Genomic DNA, 21,517 nt, shown 5'->3' with positions numbered 1-21,517 from the left:
AAGTTCCAAAACCAGAGGACCTCACCCCTTAGTCTGACCTTATTGTCACCTCCTACTTTCGATCAAAAGTATCTCTCCCCGTACTTTCCGAAAACAAGAAAAGAAAGATGAAGAGAAGATGGGCCATAGTTACACAGAATGTGTTCAAGAGTCATCGGTTGGAAATATTTTATCCAGAATCTCATTGCAAGAACATATTGTGAAGATTTCCATTTATCGTTTCCAACACTTTAGGAAGCAGTAGTTTGGGGGTCAACATCTAATCCAAAGTTATGTATATACACACACACATATATAACATATATATATATATAAAACATACATATATAACAATGATGTATATAATGTATATATATCAGTGCTTCTCAAACCTTAATGTTCATACATATAACATGGGGATCTTGTTACAAATGCAGATTCTGGGTTTCCAGTGGACCTGGGTTGAAAGCCCAAGATTCTGCATTTTTAACAAGCTCCCAGATGATGCTGAGTTTGCTGATTTATGGACCACATCTTAAGATGCAAGATTATAGATGTATACAATCCATTCGATATAGCCCCTAGACTGAAAGTCTTACCTATAAGCCGTCTCAATAGATTTAACTTAGATTGAACTGGGTGAAAAATACAGCAGGAAAAATGACACCATTAGAACCCCATTAGCACTGTCTTTCACAAAGCGGGTGAAGCTTGCGGGAGCACTGACTAAGTGAGGCCCTGAAAGAAGGTGTTTCTTGGTTCTGGTTAAGAGCGGAAAACAGAATAAAGTCTGGAAACTAAGGAGATCAATCACTTTGTCCCGAATTATTCCTGGCCTCATTGCATTAGCACAAGACCTGAAAAGTTCACCACTAACCAGACTCATTGGAGAGGATGCAAAATGCCTCGTCCAACATTGACTACTGCATTAGCGAACACAGCACGAAAAGTATGCCACTACTTACGTATGAATATCCACTTAAACAATTCTTCCTAAATTATCTTCAAGGACCATTTCTTTATTCAGACAACTAAACAATGTCTGAAGTTTTAAGGAAAACAACAATAACTGTGAAATTATGCCCTGTTCCACACTAAACTAACCCAGCTTGGCCTGGTTGCTTTTATTGTTACTGATATTATCTCTGTTTTCAAGAAATTCACATATGAGTCGGAATTAAGGACCAATCAAGAAGTATTGATGATGCGCCTAGTATATGTCTACTATGGAGTCAGTCACTATGAGGAAGATAAAACAAGGAAGTTCATGAAGTCAGAACTTCAGAGAAGGAAATTAAAATATACAAAACAGGGCTTCCCTGGTGGCGCAGTGGTGGAGAGTCCGCCTGCCGATGCAGGGGACACGGGTTCGTGCCCCGGTCCGGGAGGATCCCACATGCCGCGGAGCGGCTGGGGCCGTGAGCCATGGCCGCTGGGCCTGCGCGTCCGGAGCCTGTGCTCCGCAACAGGAGAGGCCGTAGCAGTGAGAGGCCCGCGTACCACAAACAAACAAACAAAATACGAAACAGTCTCTGCCCCACTGCAATTCCTGGCACCCATAATCATGGTAGGTAGTCATGATAATTATTACCTTTGCTGGTGTCATGATAAGGAAATTAATTTGAGCTGAGAGACAAAAAAGAAGGCATGTCTCTTCAGTAAAGGTCTTTCCACCCTCTTGAAATTTTCTCCTACACTCAACAAAAATTTCATAAAGCCATCCCTGACCCTTCTGCCCAGTTCCACCAAGTCAAGTCCTACAGCTGGCCTCACAGCCTTCCCAAGCATCCAGGCATTACCACTTGGACTTCCCCCATGAAGCCCCAGCCTGTTTTTCCAGAGGGTGGCAGTCATTACCTGAATGGCAGGTTTGCAATGCAAGCTGCCTTAATGTGGGGCTTTGTAGACATCACGCCTGGGTTGTCATTAGTGTCCTCCGAAAATTATAATCAGCTGGCAAACCAAATAAGGGCTTTCCAAGAAAACATTAATCCAAGTGTTTGGGGAAGCCATGGAAAATCTAAATTTATTTAACTTTTGGTTCTCAGAGGAAGGTCTAACATACACACAAAGACAAGAGTCACTTAAAAGTTTATGAACAACATTTGCTACAGTGCTAAGAGTTGGGAGAGGTAACGCACCTATGGATGGGCAGCTCTGGGGAAGGAGACAGCATCTTTAATCTTTCCTGCATATACAAGGGGCTGGACCACTGGTAAGAGACCTTTTTGTAGGGACATGAGTGATTCCATTTCTCACCCTGTCCCTTCTTCTTACCTCGACAATGCTAGGTGGTTGGAAGGTTCTGGAAGAGGCCTCTCTACAGGAGACAAGGCATCACCTATCTTCCTCCTCTGCCCCCACCTCTCATGTGGATGCCCCCGAGGCCAATATGGCCCAAGGGAGGATGTGATAGCACTCAAGTCTCCTCTCTTGCACTCCAGCCACACTGTCCCTGGGCCAACCAGAGGTCAGAGTGACCAGGACCAGGTTCTGTGTCAGACCACACTAGTGCTGCCTTCAAATAGCAGGTGTCCAGAGTCGGTTCCCTCCCCCATCACAGGAAGCAGAAGGAAGAAAAAAGCCCAGCTGTGACAAGTTCAGGTCCACTAACTATTTGTACAGCAGGCACAGGGTTAAAACCACAGCCTGAGCCCCTTCTAGGGGCCCAGACACTGGGAAGCTGGTGAGAGGGACACACAGACACCTGAAGTGGGGGAACAGTGGAGTCTGGGGCTGGGAGTTCAAGGCTTTGATACAGAAATACACTCTTCCAGGATCTTCCCGGTAGTGCTTGGAATCAGATCTGCCTCACTTCCCCCCCACCAGGAATGTGTAAGGGGGAGAATTCAGAGCCTTCTCCCATAACCCTTTAGAAATAAAACTTTCTATGCGGTCTCTGCTACGCTTAAAGGATCCAAATGATGTCTGGAAGGCACCCCTGTGCTTGTTTGAGTCCCAGAGCAGGGGAGGCTTGGGGCTCGCAGATATTTGCTTCCTGCTCTCCCCAGCACCAGCTTTGTTTTGGTGCCTCCAAGTAACCTCTGACATTTACATATTTACATAAAGTCATCTCAATATAAAAGCACCTCCAGAGGTTCTCCTTCTCTTGGTCACTTCTCGTTTCCTGTCCTCTGTGGTCAGCTCCACCTAAATGTTTCTTTGAGGGCACGGACAGGAGCATGTAACCTTCTGTTTATCAGAAGCGGAGTGGGAGAGGGGAAGTTAGGAGGAACCAGAGAGGAATTAAAGCTGCAGGCGGCAACTGTGTTACCTCGATCTCCCCTAAACCCACTCAGGCTTGTAAGAGACAAAATCCATTTACAGAACAAGTACAAAAATGGGTTTGAGGCCAGGCAGCAGAAAAAAAAGTTCCAGTTCCCGCCTCTACAATTATCCATGCTCTAAGTGCTGGTTCCCTTTGCAAGACAACTTGTCAGAAAGTATTTCCGTACTGGCATCTATGTCTTCAAGGCATCCAAGTAGCTTGTGTATCTTTTAACAGATCAAAAGGCGAAAGAAAAATGTTCTTGGATCAACACCCAGGAAAATCTTAAACCAGATTTTCCTGGGATATTTCAGGCCAGTCAGTGCCTGTCGCTTTATACTGTGGCATCTTTCTTTTAACATATGGATTAAATGTGATGAATGAAAAGATTAAAAGGTCACAATTCCAGCAGCACTGGTTTGACTTCTATCATCCTCTCAGCTCTTTGGGGCCACTGTTTTGCTTACAGGGAAAACAGAAAGCCTGAGCTTTGCAAGCAGAGGGCAATGACGCTTGTCAGGAATGTCATAAGGGGGACCAGGCTTCGATTCCAAATAGGAATGGAACAAGACAGACATTCCGATTTGACTATTTTCTTGTTAACTATAAAAGAGTTTGAGTTTATAAGACACATAAAATAACAGATATGTAAGTAAGATATTAACTGGCTTTTTAATATTTTAGATGTCTACAGGTTGGTCAAATTATAAATAAAGTTTCATTAGAACACAACCACGCCCACTCGCTTACATGCTGTCTGCAGCTTTGGGCAACAGCTACAAGAGAACTGAGTAGTTACAGCAGTCTCTCTGGCCCACAAATCCTAAAATAATTACCATTTAGCCTTTGCAAAAAAAAAAAAAAAAAAGTGCCAACCCCATCTATAGGTATTACAGCAGGGGAAAATGAGTTGAAATTACAGCAGGAAAGGTCTGGCCCATCTATGCCAACATCTCTGCCAGGAAAAGGGACAGACTATTAAAACTTTCCTACAGCTGAGAGGGCCTTTGACTCTTTGGCACACAACCAAACACAAACGCGGCTAATTTAAAGAACACCTGGATAGTTTAGGCTGGTGTAATAATCTAAAAGACGGAAAAGAATCTGCTTTTCCTGTGGGTCATTCACGTTTATGGCAAAAAAATAAAAATAAGATAAAGGATATATTTTGCTTTTTACTTTTGAAATTGTCTAGTTTGCCAAATGCTTTTCGAGATGACTGGCCAACTGTTGCTCACCGAGAAGTAATGCTGCTCTTTGCAAAGTGCCAATTGAACCGAGTAGGAAGGGTGGTAATGGTGACTCACAAACGGGTTTCCCTAGATGCGCTGGAGTGCTTGCTTTAGCCGTGATGAAATAGGAAGGGCAAGTGCTCCCCCTGCTGCCCAGAGAGGCAATTTAGGCCTGAACTCAATATTCTTTTTCCTCATCAGGGCTCTCGGGTTGAACTGAAATCAATATTCACACAGCCTCTTGAGGGAGTAAAAGAATACCAAACCTTCACAGTTCACGCCCAAGGCGCGGTAGCAACTTGAAATCTCAGTAATTTGTATGACTGGTACGGTAGCAAAGAAGGACCACCAAAATGGAATCACCAGGTTTTCACTTCTCTCCCGTAAGACTCCCTTCCCACTAAAAATAAAAATTAAACTGCAGCCTTCTACAACAGCTCATTGACACAAATTACCTTAACAATGAGCAAAAGAACTTATATCCTCATTTGAAATAGAATACTGACCAAGGGTTTTGTTCAAAATAGGTCGAACCAAGGACTTCCCTGGTGGTCCAGTGGTTAAGACTCCGCGCCCCCAATGCAGGGGGCCCGGGTTCCATCCTTGGTCAGGGAACTAGATCCCACGTGCGGCAATTAAAAGACACCACATGCCCGCAACTAAACATCCCGCATGCTGCAAAGACCGGTCGCAGCCTAATTAATTAATTAAACAACAAGCAAAATAGGTCGAACCCTATGAAATTGCCGATATTCCAGCTGTTTGACCCACAAACAGCCTGAATATAATGACTTCATTGACAATTGACAAAGATACACAGGACAGCCTGACGGTGTGGAGCTGGCAGGCTTCCCTTCTTGACGGGAGGCTGGGGATGCAGGACATAAACCTTCTGGCCTCACAATTTTCCCCAGGGCAGCCTCTGAATTCCTCTGACCAATGAAAGTGGAGGCTAGAATTTTAAAGTACTTTTGCTCATTTAGGCAACTCTGCTTCACGTGATACATAAACATTTTTTAATTAGGTTTTTTTTTTTTTCTTTTTAATGCAAACATCCTAATAAAGGAGCTTCAGGGAAAAGGAGAGTTTTGACATCATGATCTCACATTGCCTCATTCTTTGTTTGCTAAGAGGTGAAGTAAAACCCCTATCGACTGTCACTGACTGCAGGGGGGGCCATGCTATGGAGACCAGGGGTGGTTGAGGTTTGCAGAGATGCAGACAAGTGCCACAGACCAAGTGTTACGAGGGCAGGGACTTCTGATTTGAAGTGGGAGAATCTGGGAAGCTAAAGCATTTTAAAAATTTGAATACTAAGCAAATTAACATGTAGACTTGTTAAGCCACCTGAGTTTTGCAATAAAATCAGTGTGAATATGGATTTCATGACCACAATGTCCCAGATAATAAGTACTCCTGTGGGCTCCTTTTTCAGGAGTGTCAGTTACAAGAGTCACAAAAACCGCAAGAGTTATAGGAAGGCTTTGAAGTAAACTAACAATGAACGTAGAAGGGTAGGACAGCAACGCTGTCACACAACAGTCTTAGAACTTAGCAGGACCTTGAAGGCAAATTCCAAGTAGACTTATTTGAACGATCAAGTTAGGAGAAAGTAGGGGTGCCCATATCCTGAGCCGGTCCAATGCTTTGATACATTCCTTAAAGTGTCCATGATGGCTTAAGGCAATGGTCCCCAGGTTAAAAACACAAAGAACCATGGCTTCTGAGTACTTGGATTTGAAGAAACTGTGGCCAAACGCCATCCTCCAGGACAGGAACACTGAACACAGTAAAAGCCTGAATATATCCTTAGTCTATAACATCAAGCCCCCAGGGGATTCCAAGGTGCATCTGAAGGAAGGGAACCACTGGGTCAAAGGGTTTCTCTTGAGTCTAATTATAATTCAATACAAGCTTGGGGATTTTTAACTACAAAAAGAGAAAAAATCATTGTAAGAGCAAAGCAGAAAGCCAATCATCCAGCAGAGTGAGCGAGAGGTAAATAAATATGGTACTTCTTTCAAAGCCATAAAATGGGATCTTAAGACTTAAGAGCCCAAATGATTCATTTTATCTGCAATGATATTATATCCTGAAAGATAAAGAAACTTGGTCACAGTAACACGGAGAATAAAACCCTGCGAATCTTGACTCCTCGTCCTGTGTTCTTTCCCAGGACGAAGCTGACGTGAAATGATTCTTTCATGCTCATTTACCTACAGAAACATGCCATCAAATTCCTTGTGTAGCGAAAGGAACATAGTAAAAATACATTTTAATTGTCGGTAGACACCATAAAAACAGGAAGGATTTTTAAGAAAAATACAAAGAAATTTCTTCCTCTTTAAAACAGATAAATTGGACCCCTCATACTCATTCATGCACTTATTAACCATCAACCGTGTACTTGCTGTGTTAGACACTGTATCCAGACCTCACCTAAGATCCCTCCACAGCCCTGTACTGAAGTTTGGGATATTTTAGCCCCTTCTTAAGATAGCCCATTTCGTGGGACCCAATACTGGGTATTATTGTGCTGTGTTTCCTTATGTGGCTGTCAGTGTTCCACACTTGTGGTTGTAGGTGTACCCTTGTATTTACAGCAGATATGAAGGAGATAATATTTCCAGATGGGCTTTCCAGAGTCACTGCACTTTATAGGCTTACTCATTCAACACATTTGTTGGCAAAGTCCTCAAACTTCAAGGTTCAGAAATTTGACTTTATCAGTCTGGTTGATAGGAGTTAAGGGAATGGAGTCATATAAACCTCATTAACACGAGATCCTGTAACCAAGCAGGACCCTACGGGGCCTTCCTGGGACAGATTCCCCCATGTCTTCCACCTGCCTCTTGTTTGTAGAAAAACATTAGCCTCCTAGGCCTTTCCCAAGTTCCAGAGAATAAACTTAACCAGAGAGTGAGAAAAAACAGAAACAAAAGAAAGCAAGCAAGGCAAAATAATACATTAGCCATTAAAGTCAAGGACCTTTAGTTCCTCCTCAGGGGCTATAGATAATATTCTGAGCCATATCCTTGATCTGTTTTGCAGACACTGAAACCCTCACCGGGTGGAAGAAGTTAACTCCATGTTGACCACAAAAAACAGATCCCAGACCGGTTGGAACCAGAAGGTTGATGATGTTGATTCCTGTGTACCTCACCACCAACCAGTCAGAAGAATGGCCATGAGCTGGTCACTCACCCCACAACCCTCTCCCTCACCCTGTCTTTAAAAAGCTTTCCCTGAAAGCCATCAGGGAATTCGGGTCTTTTGAGCACTAGCTGCCTAGACTCCTTGCTTGGCGCCTGCACTTTCCTTCACCACAACCCAGTGTCAAAAGATTGGCTTTACTGCCCATGGGCAAACGGACCCAAGTTTAGTTCAGTAACAATTCCTGTGCATTTTCTACTTTTTCTTTAAAGAATTTTATTTATTTATTTTATACAGCAGGTTCTTTTTACTTATCCATTTATACTATTAGTGTATATATAGCAATCCCAATCTCCCAATTCATCACACACACCCCCCACTCAGCCATGCTCCCCGCTTCGTGTCCATATGTTTGCTCTCTACATCTGTGTCTCTATTTCTGCCCTGCAAACCGGTTCATCTGTACCATTTTTCTAGGTTCCACATATATGCGTTAATATACGATATTTGTTGTTCTCTTTCTGACTTACTTCACTCTGTATGACAGCCTCTAGATCCATCCACGTCTCTACACATGACCCAATTTTGTTCTTTGTAATATTCCATTGTATATCTGTACCACATCTTCTTTATCCATTCGTCTGTCAATGGGCATTTAGGTTGCTTCCATGTCCTGGCTATTGTAAATAGTGCTGCAATGAACATTGTGGTACATGACTCTTTTTGAATTATGGTTTTCTCAGGGTATATGCCCAGTAGTGGGATTGCTGGGTCATATGGTAATTCTATTTTTGGTTTTTTAAGGAACCTCCATACAGTTCTCCATAGTGGCTGTATCCATTTACATTTCCACCAACAGTGCAAGAGGGTTCCCTTTTCTCCACACCCTCTCCAGCATTTGTTGTTTGTTTGTACATTTTCTGATGATGCCCATTCTAACTGGTGTGAGGTGATACTTCATTGTAGTTTTGATTTGCATTTCTCTAATAATTAGTGATGTAGAGCAGCTTTTCATGTGCTTCTTGGCCACCTGTATGTCTTCTTTGGAGAAATGTCTATTTAGGTCTTCTGCCCATTTTTAGATTGGGTTGTTTGGATTTTTAATATGGAGCTGCATGAGGCTGATTATATATTTTGGAGATTAATCCTTTGTCCATTGATTCATTTGCAAATATTTTCTCCCATTCTGAGGGTTGTCTTTTCATCTTGTTTATGGTTTCCTTTGAGGTGCAAAAGCTTTTAAGTTTCATTAGGTCCCATTTGTTTATTTTTGTTTTTATTTCCATTACTCTAGGAGGTGGGTCAAAAAAGATCTTGCTGTGATTTATGTCAAAGAGTGTTGTTCCTATGTTTTCCTCTAAGGGTTTTATAGTATCCAGTCTTAAATCCATTTTGAGTTTATCTTTGTGTATGGTGTTAGGGAGTGTTCTAATTTCATTCTTTTACATATAGCTCTCCAGTTTTCCCAGCACCACTTATTGAAGCGGCTGTCTTTTCTCCATTGTATACCCTTTCCTCCTTTGTCATAGATTAGTTAACCACAGGTACATGGGTTTATCTCTGGGCTTTCTATCCTGTTCCATTAATATATATTTTGTTTTTCTGCCAGTACCATATTGTCTTGATTGCTGTAGCTTTGTAGTATAGTCTGAATTCAGAGAGTCTGATTCCTCCAGCTCCATTTTATTCCCTCAAGACCACTTTGGCTATTCGGGTTCTTTTGTGTCTCCATACAAATTTTAAGATTTTCTGTTCTAGTTCTGTAAAAAATGCCATTGGTAATTTGATAGGGATTGCATTGAATTTGTAGATTGCTTTGGGTACTATAGTCATTTCACAATGTTGATTCTTCCTATCCAAGAACATGGTATATCTCTCCATCTGTTTGTATCATCTTTAATTTCTTTCATCAGTGTCTTATAGTTTCTGCATACAGGTCTTCTGCCTCCTTAGGTAGGTCTATTCCTAGGTATTTTATTCTTTTTGTTGCAGTGGTAAATGAGAGTGTTACCTTAATTTCTCTTTCTGATTTTTCACCATTAGTGTATAGGAATACAAGAGATTTCTGTGCATTAATTTTGTATCCTGCAACTTTACCAGATTCATTGATTAGTTCTAGTAGGTTCCTGGTGGATATTTAGGATTCTCTATGTATAGTATCATGTCATCCGCAAACAGTGACAGTTTTACTTCTTCTTTCCCAATTTGTATTCCTTTTATTTCTTTTTCTTCTCTGATTGCCGTGGCTAGGACTCCCAAAACTATGTTGAATAATAGTGGCGAGAGTGGACATCCTTGTCTTGTTCCTGATCTTAGAGGAAGTGCTTTCAGTTTTTCATCATTGAGAATGATGTTTGCTGTGGGTTTGTCATATATGGCCTTTATTACGTTGAGGTAGGTTCCCTCTATGCCCACTTTCTGGAGACTTTTTATCATAAATGGGTGTTGAATTTTGTCAAAAGCTTTTTCTGCATCTATTGAGATGATCATATTGTTTTTATTCTTCAATTTGTTAATATGGTGTATCACATTGATTGATTTGCATATATTGAAGAATCCTTTCATTCCTGGGATAAATCGCACTTGATCATGATGCATGATCCTTTCAATGTGTTCTTAGATTCTGTTGCTAATATTTTGTTGAGGATTTTTGCATCTATATTCATCAGTGATATTGGTCTGTAATTTTCATTTTTTATAGTACATTTGTCTGGTTTTGGTATCAGGGTGATGGTGGCCTCATAGAATGAGCTTGGGAGTGGTCCTTCCTCTGCAGTTTTTGGGAAGAGTTTGAGAAGGATCAGTGTTAGCTCTTCTCTAAATGTTTGATAGAATTCACCTGTGAAGCCATCTGGTCCTGGACTTTTGAGTTTTGGAAGATTTTAAATCACAGTTTCAATTTCATTACTTGTGATTGGTCTGTTCATATTTTCTATTTCTTCCTGGTTCAGGAAGTTGGAAAGTTATACCTTTCTAAGAATTTGTCCATGTCTTCCCGGTTGTCCACTTTATTGTCATAGAGTTGCTTGTAGTAGTCTCTTACGATGCTTTGTATTTCTGAGGTGTCTGTTGTAACTTCTCCTTTTTCACTTCTAATTTTTTTTGATTTGAGTCCTCTCCCTCTTTTTCTCGATGAGTCTGGCTAATGGTTTATCAATTTTGTTTGTCTTCTCAAAGAACCAGCTTTTAGTTTTATTGATCTTTGCTATTGTTTTCTTTGTTTCTATTTCATTTATTTCTGCTCTGATCTTCATGATTTCTTTCCTTCTACTAACTTGGGGTTTTGTTTGTTCTTCTTTCTCTAGTTCCTTCTTTCTCTAGTTCCTTTAGGACTATTTATTTGAGATTTTTCTTGTTTCTTGAGGTAGGCTTGTATTGCTATAAATTTCCCTCCTAAAACTGTTTTTGCTGCATCCCATAGGTTTTGGATCATCGTGTTTTTGTTGTCATTTGTCTCTGGGTATTTTTTGATTTCCTCTTTGATTTCTTCAGTGATCTCTTTGTTATTTAGTAACATATTCTTTAGCCTCCATGTGTTTGTGTTTTTTACATTTTTTCCCCTGTAATTGATATCTAGTCTCATAACATTGTGGTCAGAAAAGATGCTTGATATGATTTCAATTTTCTTAAATTTACTGAGGCTTGATTTGTGACCCAAGATGTGATCTATCCTGGAGAATGTTCTGTGCACACTAGAGAAGAAGGTGTAATCTGCTGTTTTTGGATGGAATGTCCTATAAATATCAATTAAATCTATCTGCTCTGTTGTGTCATTTAAAGCTTGTGTTTCCTTATTAATTTCCTGTTTGGATGATCTGTCCATTGGTGTAAGTGAGGTGTCATAAAGTCCCCCACTATTATTGTGTTATTGTCTATTTCCTCTTTTATAGCTGTTAGCTGTTGCCTTATATATTGAAGTGCTTCTATGTTGGGTGCATATATATTTATAATTGTTATATCTTCTTCTTGGATTGATCCCTTGACCATTATGTAGTGTCCTTCCTTGTCTCTTGTAACATTCTTTATTTTAAAGTTTACTTTATCTGATATGAGTATTGCTACTCCAGCTTTCTTTTGATTTCCATTTGCATGGAAAATCTTTTTCCATTCCCTCACTTTCAGTCTGTATGTGTCCCTAGGTCTGAAGTGGGTCTCTTTTAGACAGCATATACATGGGTCTTGTTTTTGTATCCATTCAGCGAGGCTGTGTCTTTTGGTTGGAGCATTTAATCCATTCATGTTTAAGGTAATTATTGATATGTATGTCCCTATTACCATTTTCTTAATTGTTATGGGTTTGTTTTTGCACATCCTTTTCTTCTCTTGTGTTTCCCACTGAGAGAAGTTCTTTTAGCATTTGTTGTAGAGCTGGTTTGGTGGTGCTGAATTCCCTTAGCTTTTGCTTGTCTACAAAGCTTTTGATTTCTCCATCGAATCTGAACTTATTCATTTTCAGTGGAAGTGGTGTTGGTGTTGGTGCTTTCCCATTATCCGTTGCACCTTTGTCTCATGATCAATGTGCCAACAAACTAAACTAGATATCAGAAAATTGTTTGGTGATCATGGAATAAAGGCAAAGGCTGTGAATAGCCTCGAAAGGCATTTTTCTAGGGAGTGTGAAAGTTGCTCCAGTACCAAGTACCACTCTGTTGTGATGAGAATACCATCTCTCCCAGATGGCATCTGTTGCACAATATACTGTTGTGTGTTCCATGCCCCACCTATTTTCCACTTTCGCCAGATGCTTCCATGTACATCCACCTGCAAGCCCTAAGCTAGCCTCTCTGCCTAGGCTGTGAATCCCCGAGGGGAGAAGAGGCTTACTCATATTTGTACCTGGATGACACTAAGTCTCGTAATTTCTAGTGACCAGAGGGGCAGATGGAAGGATAGGTAAACTGGGTGGATGCATAAATGAAAAGAAATTCCAGTTGCTCAGGCTCTGCCTGGGTTTCCAGAGTCTAAGCTCCTGACCCCATTTGGGAGATGTTAAGGGTCTCACTCTGAATCATTACTAATTTGTTCTTTAGCTTTTATTTAATTTCTTTGCATTCAAAACTGGGTGTGTCTGTTACCACTGATACTACTTTCCTCCTCTCAAATAATGATTATAAAGAAAAATATACATTTGAAAAGGTAGTATATTATCTATTCTGTTAATTTAAAGTCAGTATTTATCAAGGGGGAGATGGTTGGGGGAGGGATGGAGTGGGAGGTTGGGGTTAGCAGATATAAGCTATTATATACAGAATGGATAAACAACAAGGTCCTACTGTATAGCACAGGGAACTATATTCAATGTCCTATGATAAACCATAATGGAAAAGAATATTTAAAAAAATAATGTATAACTGAATCGCTTTGCTGTACAGCAGAAATTAACACAACATTGTAAATCAAATATAATTCAATAAAAAAAAAGAATTGGGAAAAAATAAAATCAGTATTTATAATGTGTATTCTATAAATCTCTTTTTAACTATATAGGGGATCACTCTACAAAGTTCAATGGCTTCCCATATTACACAGAGTAAAAGCCAGAGTCTTTGCAAGACAAAGCCGTCTGCACTGCATTGCCATTTACCTCTGACCTCCTTTCCTACCACTCTCCCTTCCATCCTTCAGCACCAGCTCTGGGTCACCCGCTGCTCCACCCACTCTCACACCTCTGGACCTTTGCCCTTGGAAGGTCCCTCACCCCATTCAACTATCACTTCCAGTGAAGCCAGTCCTAATTACTCTATACACAAATGCACCGTCCCCAACACCAACCCTAAATCCAGGCCCCTTCATTTGTCTCCATAGCATGGACCATCCTCTGACATGCTCTCTTCACCTCTGGCCCCCTCCTCTGAATTTAATTTCCATGAGGGTAGAAACTTAGGGGTTTACTTTTTCTGTTTTTTTTTGGGGGGGGTGCTTACTGCTGTATCCCCAGTGCCTACAACAAGGTCTGGCACACACTTAAAGTATTTATAAATATTGTGAATAAATGAATGAATGAATGAGTGAGTGAATGAATGTGTAGAACATCAAATATCCTACAAGACTCATACTAAACAATAGCAGTCCCTGGTCTCCCCACTCCTGAATCTTCCTGTCCAAAATCATTTAACTATTTCTGGTATTAACCTGTACATTTCTAAAGAACATGCTTGTACTGCTGTTTCTTGATTATGCAACTTAAGATATTAGAGACCCAAATTCCTATTGTGGAAGATGATACAGGATTCTTATACAACCCGAGACCCCCAGTCCCCACTTCTTCACCTTCCTAGTAGAATTATATCACATTGCCTTATAATTTACTTATATGACTCTTGTCTATATCCCTCTAGATGCAATGATACAATTGGATGTATCAATACAATTGATTGATACAATACAATCCCTCTAGATACAATTCTAGCTAGAATGAGGCTCCATAAACAGAAGTTTGTGTCTGTTTTGCTCGCTGAAGTATCCTTATGACCTAGAACAATGTCACACTCGTAGTAGGCACTGAATAAATATTTGTGGAATAAATGAATTCATTCTCAGCTTTACAGTATGTGACTTGCCCACAAGTCACTCATTACTGCATTCTCAGGATGCACTGGCTGTCCCCCACGTCCCTTCAGGTTGCCTGGCTGGTTGGACACTGCACTGGCATGTGGCCACCACCAGATAACATCTAATAACTCCCTTTCATCCAGTTGTACTTGGGAATCTCTCCTCTATATCCTGAACTTTTCATTAACACTTACACTGACTGATTTATAATTACTGACATTAATCAGCTTCTCCAACTAGGCTACAGCCTCCTTGGCATCATGGAGTGTCTTGGTCATCTCTGAGCCCCGTTGTCTTTCACAGCATCAGACCTATTGTAATAGATTCTCAAGAAGTTCTGAATGAAGGACACACAGTCCTGCTTGCCACTTTGAAGCAAGAGAGAAACAACTTCCTGTCCCAGGGGAGCCCTTATGACAAGACACTCTCACTATTTACAGAAATAAAGTGAGGATCAACTGATTTTCCTCTCACTGTACACTTCCCAGGGCTAACTAATGCCAGGTCATTTCATTCACTTCATTTTTCAACCATTTCGCTTCTTTCTATTCCTTTTTCTTGGTCAAGTCTCCATCAAAAATAAAAATAAAATTTGGGCTTCCCTGGTGGTGCAGTGGTTAAGAATCCACCTGCCAATGCAGGGGACACAGGTTCAAGCCCTGGTCCGGGAAGATCCCACATGCCGTGGAGCAACTAAGTCCGTGTGCCGCAGCTACTGAGCCTGCACTCTAGAACCCGTGAGCCACAACTACTGAAGCCCGCATGTCTAGAGCCCATGCTCCACAACAAGAGAAACCACCACAATGAAAAGCTGGCACACTGCAACAAAGGGTAGCCCCCGCTCGCCACAACTAGAGAAAGCCCACACGCGGCAACAAGGACCCAATGCAGCCATAAATAAATAAATAAATAAAAGTTAAAAAATAAAAATAAATTTCAACTAAGAGTTAAATCAGTCAGAGTACCATGGCTTCTTTCAAAGTTAGAAATGTTGTCTTTATGAAGTGTCTGATTCAACGTTAAGCTCTGTAGGCATGGCGGCATTTGTGGATTTGGACCTGTGGGAGGGTTCCGACCTGAAGGCGCTCACCTGGGCTATTCAGTTGTTGCCATCAATCGTGTTGTTGAATTTAAGGAAAAGAAACAGGAAATTGAAAAGCCAGTAGCTGCTTCTGAACTCTTTACAACTTTGCCAATTGTACAGGGAAAATCAAAACCAATTAAGATTTTAACTAGACTGACAATTATTGTTTCAGATCCATCTCACTGCAATGTTTTGAGAGCAACTTCTTCAAGAGTCCGGCTGTATGATATCGTTGCAGTTTTCTGAAGACAGAAAAACCTTTTCATACTGCTTGTACACATTTAGATGTGGATCTAGTCTGCATAACCGTAACAGAGAAGCTACCATTTTATTTCAAAAGACCCCCTATTAAAGTGGCAATTGAGTGAGGTGTGGGCTTTGAACTTGTCTATAGCCCCCCTGTCAAAGACTCCACAATGAGAAGGTACACAGTTTCCAACGCCCTCAATTTGATGCAGGTCTGCAAAGGAAAGAATGTAATTATATCTAGTGCTGCTGAAAGGCCTTTAGAAATAAGAGGCCCATACGATGTGGCAAACTTACAGTTGCTGTTTGGGCTGTTGGAAAGTGACACCAAGACTGCAGCGTCCACCAACTGCCAAGCGGTGCTTCTGCATGGAGGGAGAAACTAGAAAAACTGCTTTTGGAATTATTTTCACGGTGAAGAAATCTCGGACATCAGAAGTAGGTGATGAAAAAAATAATAATAAATAAATAAAAGAAGTAGATGATGATTCTCTTCCAGCCTGCAAGAAAGCCAAGTGTGAGGACTGAAACGAGTCCCCCTTCTCTGTCAACATTCCCTTCTGCCATCTGAGAATCCATCAGCCACAACAGAACTGGAACCTCCTTACGATTCACTATTTTCACTTGGAGCTAGATATCAGTAGTCTGTAAAAGCAGTCTTATATTTAAGCCATTAAAATAATAAAACCTGAGAGATCAAGATGGCGAAGTAGAAGGACGTGCTCTCACTCCCTCTTGCGAGAGCACCGGAATCACAACTAACTGCCGAGTAGTCATCGACAGGAAGACACTGGAACTCACCAAGGAGGATACCCCACATCCAGAGACAGAGGAGAAGCCACAGTGAGACGGCAGGAGGGGCGCAATCACAATAGAATCAAATCCCATAACTGCCGGGTGGGTGACTCACAAACTGGAGAACGTTTATACCACAGAAGTCCACCCACTGGAGTGAAGGTGGCCCCACATCAGGCTTCCCAACCCAGGGGTACAGCAATGGGAAGAGGAATTCCTAGAGAACCAGACTTTGAAGGCTAGCGGGATTTGATTGCAGGACTTCGACAGGACTGGGGGAAACAGAGACTCCACTCTTGGAGGGCACACACAAAGTAGTGTGTGCGTCGGGACCCAGCGGAAGGAGCAGTGGTGACCCCATAGGACTGAACCAGGCCTACCTGCTGGTGTTGGAGGGTCTCCCACAGAGGCAGGGGGTGGCTGTGGCTCACCAAGAGGACAAGGACACTGGCAGCAGAAGTTCTGAGAAGGACTCCTTGGCGTGAGCCCTCCCAGAGTCTGCCATTAGCCCCACCAAAGACCCCGGGTAGGCTCCAGTGTTGAGTCGCCTCAGGTCAAACAACCAACAGGGAGGGAACCCAGCCCCAACCGTCAGCAGACAAGTGGATTAAAGTTTTACTGAGCTCTGCCCACCAGAGCAACAGCCAGATCTACCCACCACCAGTCCCTCCCATCAGGAAACTTGCACAAGCCTCTTAGATAGCCACATCCACCAGAGGGCAGACAGCAGAAGCAAGAACTACAATCCTGCAGCCTGTGGAACAAAAACCACATTGACAGAAAGATAGACAAGATGAAAAGGCAGAGGGCTATGTACCAGATGAAGGAACAAGACAAAACCCCAGAAAAACAACTAAAGTGGAGATAGGCAACCTTCCAGAAAAAGAATTCAGAATAATGATAGTGAAGATGTGTGGGAAGCTGTTGTTCTGCCATGCCGCAGATAACGTGGAAGCCGTTGTTCTGCTGGTCGCAGATAACGCTTATCAGGGAGTAGCCCAAAGGCTATGTGCCACACATGCGCCACGACGAGCCAATATGCTAATAAAGGCTCAGAATTGCAACCAATAAATTGTGAACAGCACATATCTTGTTGAGGTAACCAGTCAACCACAGATTGAGTTAACCAGCCAACCACAGGTTGAGTTAACCAGCCAACCACAGGTTGCCACAGGTTATAGTGCATTATAAAAAGCCAGTGTGAACAAAGCTCGGGGTCTTCCTTCCATCTGTCTATAACCAAGCTGTACTCCAATAAAGTGTGATACGAGAAGAATCTAGCGTGTGGTGACTTGTCTTTCTGCTGGTCAGAAGAGGCTCGCCGCAAGTGGTGCCGAAACCCGGGAACTTCGCACCTCGCGTGGGGGACCGATTCAGAACTCGACACACGGAGTGGACCGTCGGTGAGTAGTCCAGGTATGCTATTGTTGCTTTCGTCCTTTTGTGGTTCTCGCATTTTTGTCTGCGTGTAGCTGCGGGTCCATCAGCTTGACCGAGTGTGTCTCCCACTTTAGTAAGTTGTTTGTTTAGGAGAGTGAACTATGGGGAACAGTTTATCTACGGAACCGTCTGCTGGATTTCATGAACCCATTCAAGCTCTTTTGAACAGCCAAGGACTTAAGCTTTCGCACAAAACGATTAGTAAGTTATTGCAGGATATTGATGGTGCCGCTCCATGGTTTGCAGTATCCGGAAGCCTGACTGTTCCATCTTGGGAAAAATTGGGGAAGGACTTAGCTGATCGTCATGAAATGGGGGAGCTCTCTCGAGGCACGTTTCCGTTATGGAGAATGATACATTCGTGCTTAAGAGAAGGGAAATGCGAGGATATTGTACAGATGGGCCGTAAAGCTCTTAGCATATATCAAGATAGTGCGTCAGAAAGTGACAATATAGGGACTACAGTAGATAGGCCTAAGACTCCTAGGAAAAGGAGAGAAAAACAAACAGAAAAATCGGATCCAAGAGAAAAACAAATAGAAAAATCGGATGCAACGCCAGGATTGTATCCACTTTTAGATGAATTTAAAGCGCTTTATTTGTCTCAGGATGAGTTGAATCCCAAGGAGGAGGCGGATCTGGAAGCTATGCTGGATTTAATTATAGAAGGAAAGGTATTTTCCGGTCTGGTTGATACCGGAGCTGATCGCAGTATTATTACTGCCACCTACTGGCCAAAATCCTGGCCTTTACAGACCTCCTCTCAGACCTTACAGGGTTTAGGATACGCCAAAGCACCCCAAATTAGCTCTAAAACACTGACCTGGATTTTTGAAGATCAGAAAGGGAAGTTTCAACCCTTTGTGGTTGAAGGATTGCCACTTAATCTGTGGGGAAGGGATGTGCAAAGCCAGATGAAATTAAAACTTACTAATGATTATTCCGAGGCTGCACAGCAAATGATGCTCAGGTCTGGTTTTATACCGGGCAGAGGGATAGGCAAAAATTTACAAGGTATTGCTACTCCTATAGAAGCTCAGGGAAACCCCAATCGCAGGGGGCTGGGTTTTTCTCAGGGGTCACTGAGTTAATGATTCCTATTACATGGAAGACCACAATGCCCGTGTGGATCCCTCAGTGGCCGTTGTCTAAAGAAAAGTTGGAAGCAGCATCGCAATTAGTAGAGGAACAATTACAATTGGGACACCTAGAACCCTCTCAATCACCCTGGAATACTCCTATTTTTGTTATTAAGAAAAAATCAGGGAAATGGCGCTTGCTCCATGATCTAAGAGCAATAAATCAACAAATGCAAATTATGGGACCCATACAGCGGTCTACCGGCCTTGACAGCCATTCCGCAAGGGTGGCCTGTTATAGCTGTTGATATAAAAGATTGCTTTTTTTCCATTCCATTGAATAGCAAAGACAAAGAGAGGTTTGCCTTTACATTACCCTCAATTAATCATGAAAGGCCTGATAAGAGGTATCAATGGGTCGTGCTTCCTCAGGGTATGGCCAATAGCCCTACCATGTGTCAACTTTATGTTGACACTGCCTTACAGCCAGTACGGGAGAAGTTCCCGGGTGTTAAAATCATTCATTACATGGATGATGTTTTGCTGTCAGCCCCTAGCATGACACTGCTTGAGCAGGCTTTAGGAAATTTATCAATGACTTTGGAGACTAGAGGTTTATATTTGGCCCCTGAAAAAATTCAAAAGGGAGATTCTATTAGTTTTTTGGGAGCCGTTATAAATAAGACCACAATAATACCTCAGAAAATGGAAATTAGAACTAATCATTTAACAACTTTGAATGATTTTCAGAAATTGCTTGGGGATATTAATTGGCTTCGACCGTATTTGAGTCTGACTCGCTTTGAATTACAGCCTTTGTTTGCTGTATTGGAAGGTAATCCTGATCTTAATTCCCCGCGTCAGATGACCCCCGAGGCCCAAACAGCTCTTCAGAAGGTGGAACAGGCTCTTATGAAAGCACAATTACAGCGTTATAACAATGCCTTGCCTATTTGGATGTGTGTTCTTCCAACCTTAGGATTTCCAACAGGTGTTCTTTGGCAAGATGGGCCTTTGCTTTGGATTCATACCAAGTCTCTGGGGATGAAGACGCTGTCTCACTATCCATCTATGGTTGCTGAGGTTGCCTTCTTGGGTATTAAACAATGTGTTTCCGCCTTTGCAATGTTGCCGGAAAAACTTGTAGTTCCCTATACTAAGGATCAAATAGAAATATTAACTGCTACCACCTCTGAGTGGTCTATACTTATTTATACCTTTTCTGGAATTACTGATAACCATTTGCCCAAGAGTGAAATTTTGAAATTCGTTATCCAGCAACCTGTCATTTTTCCAAGGGTCACTGCAGAGCGACCACTAAATGATGCCCTGACCATTTATACGGATGGATCAAAATCCGGAAAAGGGGCTTATATGGTTCAGGGTCAGCATCCTGTCGTTATAGACTATCGACCTGATGCTCCTCAAGTGGTGGAATGTCATGTGGTTTTGGAAGTTTTTCAACGATTTCAAGAACCCTTTAATTTGATCTCTGATTCATTGTATGTGGTTAATGCAGTGAAACATCTTGAAGTGACCCCCCATATTCGATCATCCAGCACAGTGGCATCCTTGTTGGCCGGGATAAGGTTTCAGATATTGTGCCGCCAACACCCCTTTTATGTTACCCATATACGGGCTCATTCCCTGTTGCCTGGTCCAATGGCAAAAGCCAATGAACAAGTTGATATGGCAACGCGTGTTTTCTTATCCTTGGATCAAAAGCAGCAAGCACAAGAATTTCATGAGCTATATCATGTATCATCTGCAGTGTTGAGAAAGAAGTTCTTCATTACTAGAGCCGAGGCCAGACATATTGTTAAGTCTTGTTCCACTTGTGCCCAATTTTTGCCGGCCCAAAAGACTGGTGTAAATCCCAGAGGTTTGTCCCCAAACGAGCTGTGGCAGATGGATGTCACTCATGTTCCCTCCTTTGGGAAGCTCCAGTATGTTCATGTATCTGTGGATACCTATTCCGGGGTGGTACATGCTACCCCTCTCTCTGGAGAACGGGTTCAACATGTTATTACTCATTGCCTTGAAGCCTGGGCAGCCTGGGGCAAGCCTGCTAAACTAAAGACAGATAACGGCCCAGCTTATAGTTCCAAGAGCTTTGCTCTCTTTTGTCAAAAAATGCAAATAGAACATGTTACGGGCCTGCCTTACAATCCACAAGGCCAAGGTATAATAGAGCGAACTAATCGCACACTTAAAGAATTGCTTTTAAAACAAAGAGGGGGAATAGCGGAGAATTGCACCCCGAAGCAGAAATTGTCGCTTGCCTTATTTACTCTTAATTTTTTGAATTTACATGATGAGAAAGAAACTTCTGCTGAACGCCATACTATACATGAACAAAAGGAACATGGTATAGTGATGTGGAAAGATGTGTTGTCTAATCGATGGAAGGGCCCGGATCGCGTTGTCACGCGATCCAGGGGATCTCTTTGTGTTTTTCCGCAGGATCAAGATCCAATTTGGGTCCCAACAAGATTAACAAGAGTCGTGGAAGAGGATCCCAAGGGCGATGCAGGGCGCTCAAGGGATGATGCTGAGCTGGATGGTGTTGATGGGCTTTCCCTACTCAAGGCGGAGGACAAGATGTTTTGGGGAATTAGCCGGTCCTGGCCAGTTCCTCTACCGGTCCATTCCCATAGCAGAGTGCTTCCAATATTTTATTCCACCAGTT

At 42.2% G+C, this 21,517-nt stretch overlaps 1 pseudogene; it reads left to right on the top strand.

The window, feature by feature from the left end:
* Positions 1–16,042, top strand: part of LOC116746185 — a 28,852-nt pseudogene extending 12,810 nt beyond the window's left edge.
* The last annotated feature ends 5,475 nt before the right edge of the window (positions 16,043–21,517 follow it).

Source organism: Phocoena sinus, chromosome 20 (genome assembly GCF_008692025.1).
Source record: "Phocoena sinus isolate mPhoSin1 chromosome 20, mPhoSin1.pri, whole genome shotgun sequence".
Lineage (NCBI taxonomy): Eukaryota > Metazoa > Chordata > Mammalia > Artiodactyla > Phocoenidae > Phocoena > Phocoena sinus.
This window is presented reverse-complemented; position numbering and strand designations above follow the sequence as displayed.